The 15,465-nt window shown below is 43.8% G+C and overlaps 1 protein-coding gene across 1 annotated transcript in view; it reads right to left on the reverse strand.

The window, feature by feature from the left end:
- The window catches only part of LOC1280747 (neuroligin-4, X-linked), a 154,399-nt gene that overhangs the window by 68,734 nt on the left and 70,200 nt on the right, over positions 1–15,465 (reverse strand). The gene's annotated exons all lie outside the window — the stretch shown is intronic.

Raw genomic sequence — 15,465 nt, forward strand, 5'->3', positions numbered from 1 at the left:
TTTCCTATTTTTGACAGCGTGACATACATTGTTGACAACGTGAATCAATTTGTGCCTTTTATGCATCAGTTTTTGAATGTAAGTCAGTCTTTTTATTTACAAAATTCCACATAACGGCTGAAGCTGTGTGTTCCAAAATTGCGGTGAAACAATAACTTTTGACAACTAAACTGAATCTTGAGATATTTAAATTGTTTTGCTGACATTCGATTCTGGCTTGTAAAACCCTGTATTGAATTAAACGAAAAAAATCAAATTATACGATTTTTGTGGTGTTTTTGTGACGTCAAATAACAGTTGTCATAAATCTGCTCAAATACATTATACATTTATCATGATTGCTACATCAGTCAAATATTGATGCCTTAGAGCTCAAATTGGGCGATAACGATTATACACCAGTTCACGTTGAGTTCATCAGTATATGCCCATGTCATTTTGTGATCAAAATAAGGCATATTTAAACACTTAGTTTGTTGGATACCTTACTTGGGCAACCCGTTGTTGATTAGATTTCCTAAGTTATCAACTCAAAGAGGCTGCATTTGCTTTCATTTCATTGCGAAACTACATTTTTTGTAAAACAAAAGACATCAAAAGACTTTCCTTGTGTATACAAAACTTTCCCCAATCGTTGTAATTAGCACGATAGAGCAGACAGACAATTCCTTCAAACAAAAAGTACTGTCACATATTTCGTCGCCCATGCAGTCAGGCAATGTGACAAACTCATTATGATAAAACATTTGCCCTTTTGCCCGCTACACAAAGCTTCACCACTGCTGCAATCGCACCCAATTACCCACACCCTCACTCCCAGCGCTTCTTGATAACTCCAAACGCTACTTCTCCTTTCACTTGCGCTACTTCAGAAAGATAAAACACTCTCCCGACAGCGGTACTTAAGACAGCGGGCAAGCTCGCCCCCCCCTTACAGACAACTTTGCTCTTCCTGCCACATTGCCAATTGCAGCACCACGTTGCAATTCTAGCGCGTTTTTGGTAGAAGTCATCGGAAAACTTGCCAACTCGTACGCTGCTCACACGACGGACCAGCCCAGTGGGCTAGAGAGTGGTCACAGCAGTTCGCGTTTTCCACAGCGCAGCAGAAAACGGGAAGAGATTTAATTCAAAGTCATTTAAACTTCTGTGTAAGCCTTTAAATAGCTACACAGAAGGGAGAGCAGCAGTGTCAACCCGAGCTTGCATTGCGTTCACAAAATGGTGCCTCTAAGAACTACCTTGGCCTCTTGGTCGTTTTCTCTTCTACTCTTTTTGGATCACAGCGACCGAACGGTGCTGTCGAAGTCGATGAAAACTTTCCTATGCACATGGACACACACAAGGTGCGCATCAATGAACCACCCCACCACCGTTAGCCGAAGTAGGTCATTTAGCGATGCGCGACGAACCGAGGGTACTCCTAACCTCCAAAGCTACCGTGTCTTGACCATCTCCCCCAAGAATGTCGGTAGCCGAAAATTCGCGCTTCCCACACGCCAGGAAATTCGCTGACTCCCTGCTCAGAGCATATTTGTGCCGTGATTTGCATCGGTACAAATTAAACTAATTTGTTAGCAAAACTTTGCACCCTGCCAAAGTGCACCGTCAGCGGCCGCAGTAGCAGCAACCGGGACAAACAAAATGCCAACGCGCGCCGATGCGCGTTCGGTAAAGTTACTCCTTTCTCGGTTCGTTCGTTTGCTCACGCGTGGTGGTACATTTTGCGGACTGGGAGGAGTGCGTGTTGGTGCACTTCATGTAGTTTCAACCGACTTGACCTCCATTTTTGCAGCTTCCGTTTTCCGTTGTCGAGGCCCCACGGATGCAAGTCCCATTTTAAGGGCGGCTAAAGTCTCTAAAGTGTCTAAAGGAGCTGTTACTATTCACTCTCACGCGGCCGAAGGTTACGACCCAGTGGAGGGTCGTTGCAAATGGAATTACTTTACATTCCACCGGGAGGGCAGAGTTGCATTTTGCCTTCGAAGACGGCAGCCTCGCTCGGGTGGTGGATGAGAAATCTTAGCCATCACTAAGACACCTCGCATGGTACCGAAGGCGCTGCCTCGTATGGTTTTGGCTGTTGGGTAGACTCGTTTGCTAATTCCATGATTAGGGAAACCCATCCGACGATGTAATGGATGAAATTCGTCCATTATACACTCGGAGATGGGGAAGGAGGAGAAGGAGAAAAAAACACTCACAGGAAAATGGAAGCCAACTTGCACACAGCGAAAGCATTACAGTTTTCCTATGAACTGAGGAACGAATTTGAGGAGTTCCACTCAGTCGTTGTAGTATCCATTAGAAGATTAAATACTTTATCCAACACTTCAGCCGCTATAGCACACCCTCTTACCCTCTCTACCCTCTTCCACATTGCACTATGCATCGCACCAACTGCATCAATGGCGAGAAAACCATCCGAATCTCGCGCGTTTCCAAAATGAGTTGATTAGAAAAGTTTGGCTTCGTAAAAGCAAAAAAGTTTGGCTTCGTGCGCGTGAAAACTCGATCCTCAAAGCGCCCAACTTCTCGCCCAAACCATTGGACTATCTCTTTCGCGCCCGGAACTATCGAAACTCTGCTCCACGGGAATGAGAAATTGGAGAATCCAAAGTGCCCCAGCCAAGGGGTTGCTTCTTCAATAGTTGTTCGTTAAGAAGTTTAATAGATTTCGCCCCCGTTGGCAAGCGCCACACTCCCCGCTTCTCGCGCTTCTGAAAGGTAACCAACCAAAGGCGTTAGCTGTAGTTGTAATTAATTCCTTCAGTTTTGTTCTGCACGGCTACTGTTCTGCACGGCTACCGTAGCAAGCTGTTCGGGGCGACTTAAGAGATTACACCACAGCCGACAGCCACCAAACCCGACAGCTATCATCTGATGCGATTTCGGAAGTGTAGTGACCTGACAGTGTTGGCTCAGACAAGAGCCGCACCGACCGAAAAGTAAAACCACAAGCCTGTGTTAAACTATCCGCACTGATCGGCTTCTCGTGGGAAACAAAAAACCCCCCAAAGAGCAGTCAAGCTCGTCTCACTCTCCAGGAGATTAAGATTGTAAGCAAAGATGTTTCACACTGTTAAAGGTATTAAGCGATTTAAGCTGCACATTCTACAGCCCAATCAGTTGTTCGATCAAGCTGTTGGGGACTTTACGTACATCTTTTGCTTCATAAAACCCAAACACATGCAGGAGCTATGGTTACTTAATGCCCGAACGATGTGCAACGTGGTATCGGAAGCTCGTTATCAATCATGGGCGCTTTCGGTTGGTCGAATTATGGAAAGCGAAGCACACACTCGATCGATTTATCTTCACAGTTTATGAATTTTTATACCTTCTTTCCGGGAAATGGTACACTTCCTTGTGCTTTAGGGGTCGTTCCTTGCGTTGAAAGCTCACAAACAAGTCGTTAACAAAGCGCATCGCGTACAGCGCGCCCCAGTATGTTGTGCTTTCTAATCACGATCGCTTCATAAAATGTTTACTACCAGCAGCCGGCCAACCATGTCAGCCGTCCGGTACGCTATCGTAAAATTCGATTCTCCTCTCCCCCCCCTCATTCCCTTGCTCCTTCGAATAGTGTAACAACCCAATTCGGGCATCCCACCGTCCTCCCGTCCGCCTACACGGGCCAATGAATTTTCGCTTTATGAATAATGATTTTTCAATCCAATAAATCTTCCATTCGGCTGGTATTGGAAACAGGGATGCTGTGGATTGGGTGGCGAGCTAGTAAACCTCATCGTAGTAAACACGTTGGACATTGGTGTACGTTCGCGTAAGGATTCGGTCTGTTTAGAGCGAAACGGTTCAAAGGCAAAGCCGCGGGCGCGGAATGTTTTTCCATTATTTTTTTTTCGGAAAAATACTGTGCCCACCCACCAACGATTTGCTATTACTTGGCAGATCTTTTGCGATCCTTTCACGTACACACACATAGGGCCCGCGTGCCGTAATCCAATTCGGCTTTCGGCATTGCACGCGAAAGTGATTCCATGCAGCCGGCAGGTTTCACTTCCCCGAACTCATTGGAAGACTCAGCCGGCTGGCAGCAGCCACAGGCCAAACGTAAACAAACAGAAGGGCCGCGCGCAATCCGACACACTCATCGGCATAAAACACGACTACCCGTGATACTCCCCTGCTTCTCCACCCAAGCTCCCGCCATGGTTCGTTAGGACGTTCTGTGCAGAGCGCCTGGGCACGTGGACATGAACTCGTTTTTAGCTTATTTCTAAGGCTTCGTTGAATGGTCAAAGCAGAAACGAAAAAAACAACGAGAGCTAGCACAGGAAACCGGAAGCCGGCGACGTCCAACCGGGCACAAATACAGCGTATAAAGTTGGGCAAGAAATCCTTTTAGCCTCATTACGGCCGGATGTTTTGCTTCATTACGGGAATACTACCGATGTGTTGTGTAGTGGGGGGGGGGGGCAGGCCATGTACAACCCGGCCCGGCCTGATGCGCCTTTTTGTTTCCTGCTTATTATATTGCTTGCACTTCATCCGTATGATACTCGCCCTGCCCAGTGTTCCGATGCCCACGGACGGTAACGATACTCTGATTCACTCGTACCTGCAACGGGAGCTATAAACAGATTGCGCACACGGATTGTGTGTAAGCTGGTAGGCGCACGGGGCTGGGCTGTATTGAATTATTTCTGCCTTCGAAACGGCCGGCACCATGATGAGCCAATTAGAGCTGATAGACACAGCAGTTCAATAGATTGCTTGATGTGCGTTATGTTGTTTCTGTGCATCATGAGACTTTCCACGAAATATAATAGAGAGATTTATCGCAGCATAAATGCATGGTACATTTGCTTACAAAACTCTTGTAAAACGATTTAAAGTATCTAAATATCAAAAGTGCATTTGTATAGTTCAGCTATTTCCTAAAATACAATTAATAAATTCAATTATTACTAAAACCTAAGCCAAAAGTTCATGAAACATGTTTTCAATAAAACTATGTGTAGTATTTCTTTAACAATATTTCGTAAGAGATCATTTTATTGGACCTAAAACTATTTTTTTATATTTAATATTATAACAAGTCAAGATTGGTCAAACATATTTGTATGAAAACTTAACAAGACAACGCTAAGATATATCCTTAGCTAATAAAATCAATTTGCTTAAATTAACTCACATATTTCAACCATTTTGTTAAAGCTCTCATGAGCTCACAAAATTATCAAAAAAAAAAGAAGTTTACTTACAAAATGCTAATTAAATTTATTTTAGATTTTTTTCCTCTTTACATAAATAACCAACTCTTCATTATAAAGCATTAAAACCCATGCTCAAATTCATACAGATTTTTTCATCTTTTTCTTTGATTCGGATGCTCAACTTGTTCGTACAGACAGTATAAATCCGAAGTAATGAATTCGGTTGAATTTTTTATTAACCTTCCTTAACTCACCCATTAAATCATTCCATTACTATGAAACACCAAAGCACTCCCATTTGTCTTTAACGAAAGAGAAGAAACTCCTAAATGATCTGATTTAAATAGAAACAGACATCCGATATCGATTTGCTACACTGTGGTACACTCACGCTATTTCGACCCATTCAGCTGGCTCCAACGGTTTCAAAAAATAATAAAAAAAGAAGAGGTGATTTATAGCGGATCATCAAAATGTGCTTCACATCAACTTTATCGGCACATAACTCTCATATGGCTCTTCTAAACGACTTCAGCATTGCATTACAGCCGGCAGTGTATGGTTGTAAACTTCCACACACACAAACAGTGCTGCAAACACACAGAAACACATTTGTAGCTTTGTAAGCCATTTGATTCACAAAGTTAACCCATTTGCACTCCGCTTCTCACAAATGGAACGCTTTTACAGGCAAAAGAGCCACTCCTAGATGCCAACAGCCTGTGCAGAACACGTATAGTTTCGTAACCATTTTCACCGCTAGCCGTACTGTACAGTGGGTACAGAGACTTCTGATACTTTTACCACTATAAGTGTTTTTATTGCCACCATTTCCATGCGCGAGGTGAAACTGCCCATTATAGCCTCTTGGCGCGAAACAGGCAAGGTGGCGGGATCGAACACCTCCCCGAGCACACTATTGCCCTCGGTTGAAGGTGAATAAACAAACGCAAAAGAGCGTGGCGTACTTGTTTGGTGGCGAATGCTTACGTACACATTGCACCCAAGGGAGTCATCGCAGGAGTCATGAAATGCTCCAAAAAAAAAAAAACTTCGAAGGATCATATTTGTTCGACCTCGAAAAATGGGTCCAAAAATATGGTCCTAGATAAACAGAAAAAAAGGTTGTGGCACACAAAAGACAAGCCTTGCAATGACTTTTGTCCTTTCATTCACTTTGAGTCACATAATCATACGGTCTAATAGTACGTAGACAATACGGACCGTTCAATCCAATCCAATTCCATCCATCGCACACTGGTCTTGGGGTTTTAATAAAGCTTCCAATCATGGAGACAAATTTCACTCATAACCTCACACAACCCGGGTCAGTTACGTGCAATAACATCCTGTCATACCATTTCAGCGTGAGCAAATCTATTCCCGTTCATTCCCGTTCCCGGCCGGAAGCCTAACATTCCATTTGGAGTTTTTCTTTTCGCAGAAACAAAAGAACACAGGATCATTCCACAGCCGATGCAAGAAGTGGAGAAGTGTGGAGAAGCTGTGAAAAAAAAACACACGGGACACGGTTATTCTGGAACCGACACGATAAGGCTCTCGGCTAAAACCGGAAAATAAACCGAAGCGTCTGAGCTGAAGCAAAAAAGACGGCAACCCGCACCTGAGCAGCAACACGGGACGCGCACACACCGGAAGAAAAGAACATTCGGCTCCACTAAATGAGGAGGAGCAAAAAGACAGAAATAGAGCACAGTGAAAAGCACATCCATCATGGAAGCAACACGGTCTGCTGGACTTTTTATTGCAGTCTGCCTTGGAGCACGAGTTTGATTAGCGGACAAGTCGGGAGCAGGATAACAGAGCCAGAGCCTCTGGACCGAAGGGATAGTGCAAACGAACGCCGCTTTTCCTGCCGGACCCTTTCTACCCAACCGGTGGATCAATGTCTCCTCCAGCTTAAAGAAAAACGTAAAGGCCACAGGACGTAGTGACCACCGCAAGAGCTTCAGAGCAAAGCGACGGCTCGAACGGAAATGATGATTTCGTTACGTGTTCGTTTCGCCAGTCATTCGAGAAACGGGATTCACCGTTTGCGTTGCTGTGAAATGGTTGGTTTTGATGCTGTGTTTTTTTTCTCTCTTCACCCCGCTTTTACTTGTATTATACGCTCAGATTAACCGACCGTATTAGCGAAGACTTCACCCTGATACTAAGCGAATACTTCAATTGGGTTGCAGATAAGGCTAAGCCTTTCGTCGTCTTTGCACCGTTGCAATTGCATTTGCCATGCCGGACTGGCAAATACTTGTTAAAAGATAATTCTCTTCAGTCTAGTGATGTGCTCTCTGGAGCACAATCACGACTCCGATCCGACTTCGGATATTGTTAGTCCGATTCCAAGTCAGCCTAAACCGTAACTATTAGTTCCATCCGGAATCGGAATCGTCCGCAGTCGTCCAGATTTGGATTCCAGATATCCCGGACTTTGACTCCACATGTCCCCGACTATGATTCCGAACGTCTCCAGACGGCTCCAGACAGCTCCGAATAATGTTGGTCGTACCTACCATTCCAATGTCGGTTGCGTAATTTGCAGAATCAAATCGGAATCCGTTCAGGATTTTTACCCCCATCACTACTTCAGTCAGTATAAATCCACTGAAAAGGGTGAGCATCACATCGATTGAAGCCTTTTTTACAAGATTCATACCACAGGATAGAAATAAAACACTGCAAACCCGACCCGTCTCCAAGGAACTACTGACCTTTCTCTCACAGTGTGCAAATATTTATAGAAATAGCTCACCGAACGATGATGGATAGAGGCAACAGAAAATCCTTTAGTTTCATGGATAGAGGACGCAAACTCCCTAACTGTCATTCACAGGTCGATGTCCAGCAACTTTGCGAGTTGCTTGTCGCTGCCAGGCGCACGACCCAAAGTAGGACAAAATCCCAAACTGCGCCTGCCATTGCAGCAACGTCCCGCCTATGAATAATTGATGTAACACTTCGGAAGCGAACCGAATATTCGCCCCGAATATTGTGAGCGCCAACGGGGAGCTGCCTTTCAAATTTGAACACAACGCTTCAACGCTTCGAAAGCTCGGGAAGCATAAAGAAAGAGACCGCGACCAAACGCCCACCGACACATGGACTGTACTCCGGTCCGTCCAAAAAATATGCATCTACCCAACTTGCAACCTTCGGAGCATTTGTCCTGCGGAGCATGAGGCAAGGCGTCATTTTATTTATGCCGATTTTTGCCACGAGGCTCTCCGAATTGCTGAACCAAAAAAAAGGTTCTGGTTGGATCTTTGAAGACAGGATGAACCATTTCTGCCCCTTTCCTTTTGAATAAAAAAAACAGGGGCGCTAGCAAAAAATGAAGAATGAAAAGGCCGCCGCTTGTGTGGTCGTTTGGGCGACCCCGCTTGCTTTGGGGATGGACATTTATGCAAACTAAGCCTCAAATCCTATTATTTAACAGTCCCCCGAAAAATTGAATCAAACTTTTTTCTCCTTGCTTCATCCTTTTTTTTCTTGCTCCTGCTCTTTATTTTGTAGTTGTTGATACCCTGGTCGTTCATTTCTTCCGCACCTCCTTTACACTCCTATTCAGTGACCACGGGCACTTTTTTGCGCTACTCCGCCATTCTTCCGTTTTCGCCACTTCCGGTAAGGGGTGTGGTTTTGGTATTTTCTCACCACGCTGGCCACGCTGATCGTCGGGTAAGGGGCCTATCTGCCGACTGCCGACCGACAACCTTTCGAATCATAATATTTCAACAATGATGGATCCAACCCCACCCGCCATAACGGAAGTTGCGGATGGTCCGCTCTGCCGCTCTGCGTGTCGAGCGATGCCTCGGGATGAACATTGAGGTCGTGTGCTAGCGGGGAAAATGGAAACTTTTTACTCACGTACATCTATCCCTCCCTGTTGCTTTGCGTGCTTGTGTCCCAAAAACGGGAAGCTTCATTCGCTTTTCACCCTGCCCTCCCGGTGCACCATTCGTTTGCCGTCCTTTTTACGGGCTACGCTAGCAGGGCATCACTGGTGGGATAACTTTTTGACAGTTTCATGTGTTGTTTCGGTCCTGTAGCTCGCACTGGGCTGACAGATTTAGGGTTTTGATTTTCGGGCAGCAGAATAAAAAAAAACCGCACAAAGCAGTGTGTTTGCCTGCAGGCTTATGCAGCGGGACTACCTAAGCAAGGTCCGGCAGTGACAGTGGCGCCATGGGATGTGGATTGATATAATCACATTCAATGGTGAAAAAAACATGTCAGCAGTGTGTAGATTGTGCAGATTGAGCTGAGCACACTCAAACACAAGTACACTGGGGTGGCTTTTTTCGCACATTCCATCGCATGGTTCATTTTGTGTAATTGCCAAAAAGGCAACCATGGAGCTGTAACATGTGTTATGAACAATTAGAGAGCACCTTATTCATTTGTATTTGTAGACGTCAATCAAAACGATCTTCAGCTAAGATAGTAAAAGAAAAGCAATTATAATTGCATAAAAACTTGGATAGTGTGAAAAAATATGTATTTTGCGATAATTTGTAACATAGCTTCAATTAGAAATTAGCAATCTCACTCTGTTCCACTTCTTTGCAATTACACTCACTCATTCTCTATTCCGATTATTCACTTACTTCAATCTACAACTCAATTCACTCATCTTTTTTCGTTTTATGTGTCGTATTATTTTTTTATTTTATTTTATTAGTTAATCTACAACGGCCCGTACGGCCTAATTAAGATGGGTAACAGCACAAAACTACATAGCGACATCCAGCCTTTTATCACAGTTCACTGGTGCCATTGTCCAAGCCGGAGAAGTTCTTCGAAGCACTGAGTTGAAATATCAAAATCAAAATAATCGAAAACAGTATTGAATTCCACCGACATGCGAAACAAAGGGTTGGATGATGATGATGATGATGGAGCCATGTAGCAGGCCAGCGATAAAAGGGCACTGTGCATGGCGTCTTCTAGCCGAAAGCGGCACATCATAAGGAGGACGATTATTGCGATCATGTTAGATAAGTAGGTGAAGGTATTGGTGTATATCTTCTACCTATACTTGCTTGAATAAAATCCCAAAAATGGAGAGATTCAGAGCAAATAGAGAACATACTCAGTTTAAAGCATTTTATTGAGTTGCATCAATACATTTGCTTGTAGGATTCAAGTCATCCACTATTACTCATTGCGCATATCTCTGTTTCAAACCTTCTTTTTAAATCCTGATTGCAAATCTAGAGTATCAGAAAGAGTTTATATTTCATTTTCAGTAGTTTGATTGAGCTAAATATTATAACATCAAAGCGATTTATTCGTCCAAGGTCCAGAATTCTTCAGATTGTTTGAACTTTATCAAATTGAATTACTAATAATTGTACGTGAGCGTTCTGAACGGTAACTTATTTCGATAATATCAAAACAAAGAATGTGATTGAAAATGGGCTATTTTGGTATCAAAAAATACTGTTCTTAAAGTGGATAATGCTGCACATTGTTGTATGCAGGTCACGGTCATCTGTGGCAGCTCTAGTTCTCGTTGGTGAACCAGTTGATCGAAGAGATTATTTATTTTTTTATATGCTTCATGATTTTGTGATTATTTTGCTTAACTTCGTCTTCAATTCATCCGTTTCGAAAATCACACGCTTAAGCTTGAACTTTTTTCCTCCCTTTATAGCACAAAGCACACAATGAATAATGAGCCCAGATATTCAAGGAGGTCATTGCGGTTGCGGCTTCCTACTCCAACCACCAGTTATGTGGCGAAATTAAGCGACAGAGCTGTGCTCCATCTAGACTGTTATTATTATTTTAACGAGATGTTTCCCGCCGATTGAGAGGACAGGAAAAGACGGAAGACACAATAGAGAAATACTGACTTCATTGTTTCGCCAGGAAACCATCATTTGCGGTGACATAAAGTCTAGCAACCGCAATGCAGCTTGTTAGAAGGGAACCCGTGTTGGCATGGTATACATATTTTGTGGTGCGAAACATTGGCTCTGAAACGGTTTGTTTATTTTATGCAACACATTTATGCCCGGAAAAACTAAAAATCAACATAAAAGCTTGTGTGTATACATCACTATCACAAATAACAGGCACAGGTGGGGATTTCAGCAATATGTTTGCCCAAAATGATTAGTGGTGCGGCGCACGTCAAACTCGAAATTGAAGCATCATGTCAAATATAGTCCCGTGACCATTTGCAAACAAACAAATCCCAGGAACTATCCAGTGCAGAACGGGAAATGGAACCAAAAAAACTCGACCACTGATCAATTTACACACATGACCTGCTTCAAATTAAAGTCAAAATCAACTCCCGATTCATCGTTTCGTTTGCGCGGGGTCACCGATGCGTGACGCGAACCTTATACGCAGCAGGTTGCAAACATTTAAATTTATGCTTTGTTTACACGATTTACCCAAAAACGGTTCCCGTTTCACCCAGGCTTTGCGAGCAATAAAAAGTGGCAGTGGTCGTGCTTTTTTTTGCACTGTCCTCCCCTCTTCATGTTTTTTTTCTTCTGTTGGTTTCCGAGTTTCGCGGATGCGATTTATTCATCGCTTCATGCCTCCCCCAGCCGAGCGTGGGAAACAATGAGCCGCGCAAATGTACGCGCGAGTGTTGGATCCCGCCCGGATGTGGATATGGTGGATAGAAATTACTCGAACCAATATGACGGACAATAAATTCCGTTCTGCGTACTCTGCGTTGCCGTCCACGCTGTCCCACTTACCACGCTGCCACCTTCCGCTTGCCGCGATTCTTCGCATACTGCGCGCAACGTTTGAATACATTAAAATCCCCGACCATTATTCTCGGAAGCGCAGCTGCACGAAAAGCTACCCAAAATGAGGTCAACGGGATCCCCTTTACCCGACCCGACGAGGGATCGATTTGGAGTACTTACGCTTTAATTTTCCGATCTCATTGCGTCGACGGTTCATATCGTACCAATCGCACAAAGACACGCTTGTTCATCTTGTTGTCAAAAGCTCATCTCCAAAAACCCCCGAACGCCCAAATCATGTAATGTACAACGGCAATTTCGATGTTGTTTTTTTTATTGCCCTTACTTTATTTAAACTTTTATTATGAACCGCTCTGCTGTTTTTGTTGCTCTGTACGGGGTTAGCGTGTGTCTCATTCTCTCTCTCGCTCCTGGTGCGGTCTTCGCGTACCGCAATTCCGATACGATCCATTGAAGCAGAAGTTTAATTTTCTGTTTCATTTAAAATCCAATGAAAATGTTTGGGCTTGCACACGCGTCCACGGGCCTGGGTGGGAATGCTGACACTAAGGGTACATGCGTATACCCGTTTCTGTGGGACCGGTTAAGGGCGTTCACATGTAGGTGCAATAATTTTTTTTCCCAGCATTCGGTGAGTTTTTTGCTTTACAATCCCCGTTTTTTTTTATCGGCATCCTTTCATAAGTGTGGATCACTAATGGTTGCTGTGTTGCGTATTTTTGTTTTATTTTTTCGAATTCATCCTTTCAAATCCTTCACGCGGAGCTTGAAACAAGCGTCCCTCCTGAAGCCCTTGCTGTATGTGTTGTATTTTTTTGGTCGATGAAATGAGCTTTATATCGTACCCAATTCGATTCGATATCGACATCATTCACTTCCTGTTCATTTTTTAGAGAATCGTGCGGAAAAATCACTCATGCGAATTATGTGAAAATCGCTACCGGGGTTTTATCTCTATCGCTCTCGCTGTATCTCGTTCCTACGCCACCAAATCCACCAGTGTTCCAAACAGTGATAATACCCACAAGGGTTTCGGCACCCCCCGAAACACCCATACACCCAACCTTTTGGGGAAAATACATACCCAACAAGAAACCCGAACATTGTCCTTATGCTCGGCTAAAGCCAACCGATTAAAACACACTCACACTCGACGCGGGCGCTGCTACCTCCCAAAAAGTGTTTTGACGCCCAGTGCCACCAATTCCGAGGGCTTAGCAGTGTTAGTCAACGAAGCAAAACAAAAGCGGCGCGAAAAAAAAACGATAACAACTAGAGAGATAGAGTGGCAACACACACACACACCGTTTGCCGTTTCTCCAAAAACTAGGGCTTCCCAATGAGATATATTAGGCTTTACTAGGCTTCAAAATGGTAACAGAGTGAGGTTTTTGTGGGTAGGTATGTTTTTTCCTACAATAATTTTCCCACGTTTTGAGTAGAAAAGCACCCAACAAACAAACAAAAACAACCTCGCGCGTATGTTTGTGACAATCTCCACTTTCCTGGAATGGCGGCTTTCGGTTCGTAATTAAGGCTGTCAGTTTTCCCAGCTCTAAGCCGCTAGTTGCGCACAGTTGCGCTAAGCGCATTTAACGAGCTAACGAGCTTTCGTACAAAACATAAGCGGCTGTGTGTGTGTTTTTTGCGTTGTCTTCCTTCCTTCACCCAACACTTAGCTGTTGATCAGTTCAGCTGCCACGGGACGGGTTGGTAGATGTATTGCAAACATCTATTTTAATTACTGACCAGTGTGTGCGTTGGGTTCGATCCGTAAACAAAGCAGTGGACACATATAATTAATTTTAGCAATTTTTGGGATAAAATACGTGGAAAACTCCCATTTTGACGTCTCGTTCGCAGGAACACGGACGTCATTCAACAGCTTCGCTGCATCCTAAAAGCGTACTTGTATTAATATACTAAACGTATTCCGGGTGCTCTTACTGTGATACAGCGCACTACTCGGTCGCTGATGGTAATTATGGCGCTGCGTTACTCAGGCAATACTTTTTACTGAGCATTTACGGTAACATTCGCAACAAGACACCCGTGAAATGGGAGAGTGATTTTAAATTGTAATTTAATGGTACCCATTTACCATTCGACCCGTTTGCTTCCGCCACCATCGCTGCTGCCGGTGCCGCTGCCTGTGGTGTGATATAATATTCGGGTGGTTGCAGAAAATATGCTACTGCGGTTTCATTTGCTGGGACGTAATTAAACCTATCCATTCTACCGTTTCTACCATCCCACCAGCTGTAAACGATCTTACACGCCAGGCGAGATGGCGTTGGGGTTTTGCGTTTGCGGAGGCTCCATTTGCTGTTAATTAAAAATTGGAACCCGATCGATTGATTGGCCGAATCATGGGCGTGGGCGCACGGTTTCATAGGCACCATTCGGTAACACGCCTCGCACTCGACACGGGCACGGGCAGGTCAATAACAATTGCAGCCCAACTTCAAACGGGTTTGCAATCGCTAGCAGGTTCATCGTTTTTCGGGTGTGATAGGGCTGATTGCGCTGGAGTTTTGTGTTTGATTTCAATGATAAATTGAAGCACAATAAACGTTAAATTAGCACCGACCACAGGGGGGAGGCGTATCACTGCAATGAGATATTAAACATTTATTAACCGACGCACGAATGGATCGTTGTTAGTGTCGAAGGGGTACTTTTTAAGCGTTCATTGAATTTAGGTTCAGGTTTTTACGCAAGCAGTATCTTACAAAATTTGAGTATACTACCAAAAGATGTAAAGTGCATGGGTTTGATACCCCTTTGATACCGCAAACGAATAATAGTGCTAGATCTTGCTAGGATATTAGTCAATCGCTCTGTAATATGAAGCCAAACTAGCGGCATTTAATATTATTAAATATTGATAATTATTGGTACTAAAAATTATCAAACAAAAACAATGGTCATCTATTTTTGCAATTATATAAGAGCATTCTAGCCACGTAGAAATATCTGAAAGGATAATAAATAATACCGTCATGAAGATCAAATCAGCACTGTAGACGCTTTGAATACATTTATCAAGTCGGTGTCAACATATTTGATAACACAACACTTGTACCCATTATTCTAAAACGGAAATGTTGACAACATCCGAATAGTGTTGCACATAATCCGTTGCGTTCCTATTTGGTGAGAAGCCATTGCTCGCATCGGACCGTTGCCCAACAAGAAAACCCAATTCGTCGTCGTAGGCACGCGCTTAGCACGCTACATTTTTATCGATTTGTCATATTTCTCTTGCCATACTGCCCCCAATTCGTTGGTTTCCTTTTTTCATAGACGAGCACCAGCTTCGCCAGCAGCCAATAGAGGGTTTATTTTATTAGGTGGTACTCAAACAACTCGCTAGAGGACAATTGAGCGTGTCTTCCTTGTCTTGCCATTGTACGAGGAAAGCAACCATTCTTCCTACGTCAATGGTGTAGGCTTGAAGTTGCCAAAGCCAGCAAAGAATCTTTTTCCGGCTTTTCGCAGAAACAAAAACCTATCTCGGTTTTATG

Source organism: Anopheles gambiae, chromosome 3 (assembly GCF_943734735.2).
Source record: "Anopheles gambiae chromosome 3, idAnoGambNW_F1_1, whole genome shotgun sequence".
Classification (NCBI taxonomy): Eukaryota; Metazoa; Arthropoda; class Insecta; order Diptera; family Culicidae; genus Anopheles; species Anopheles gambiae.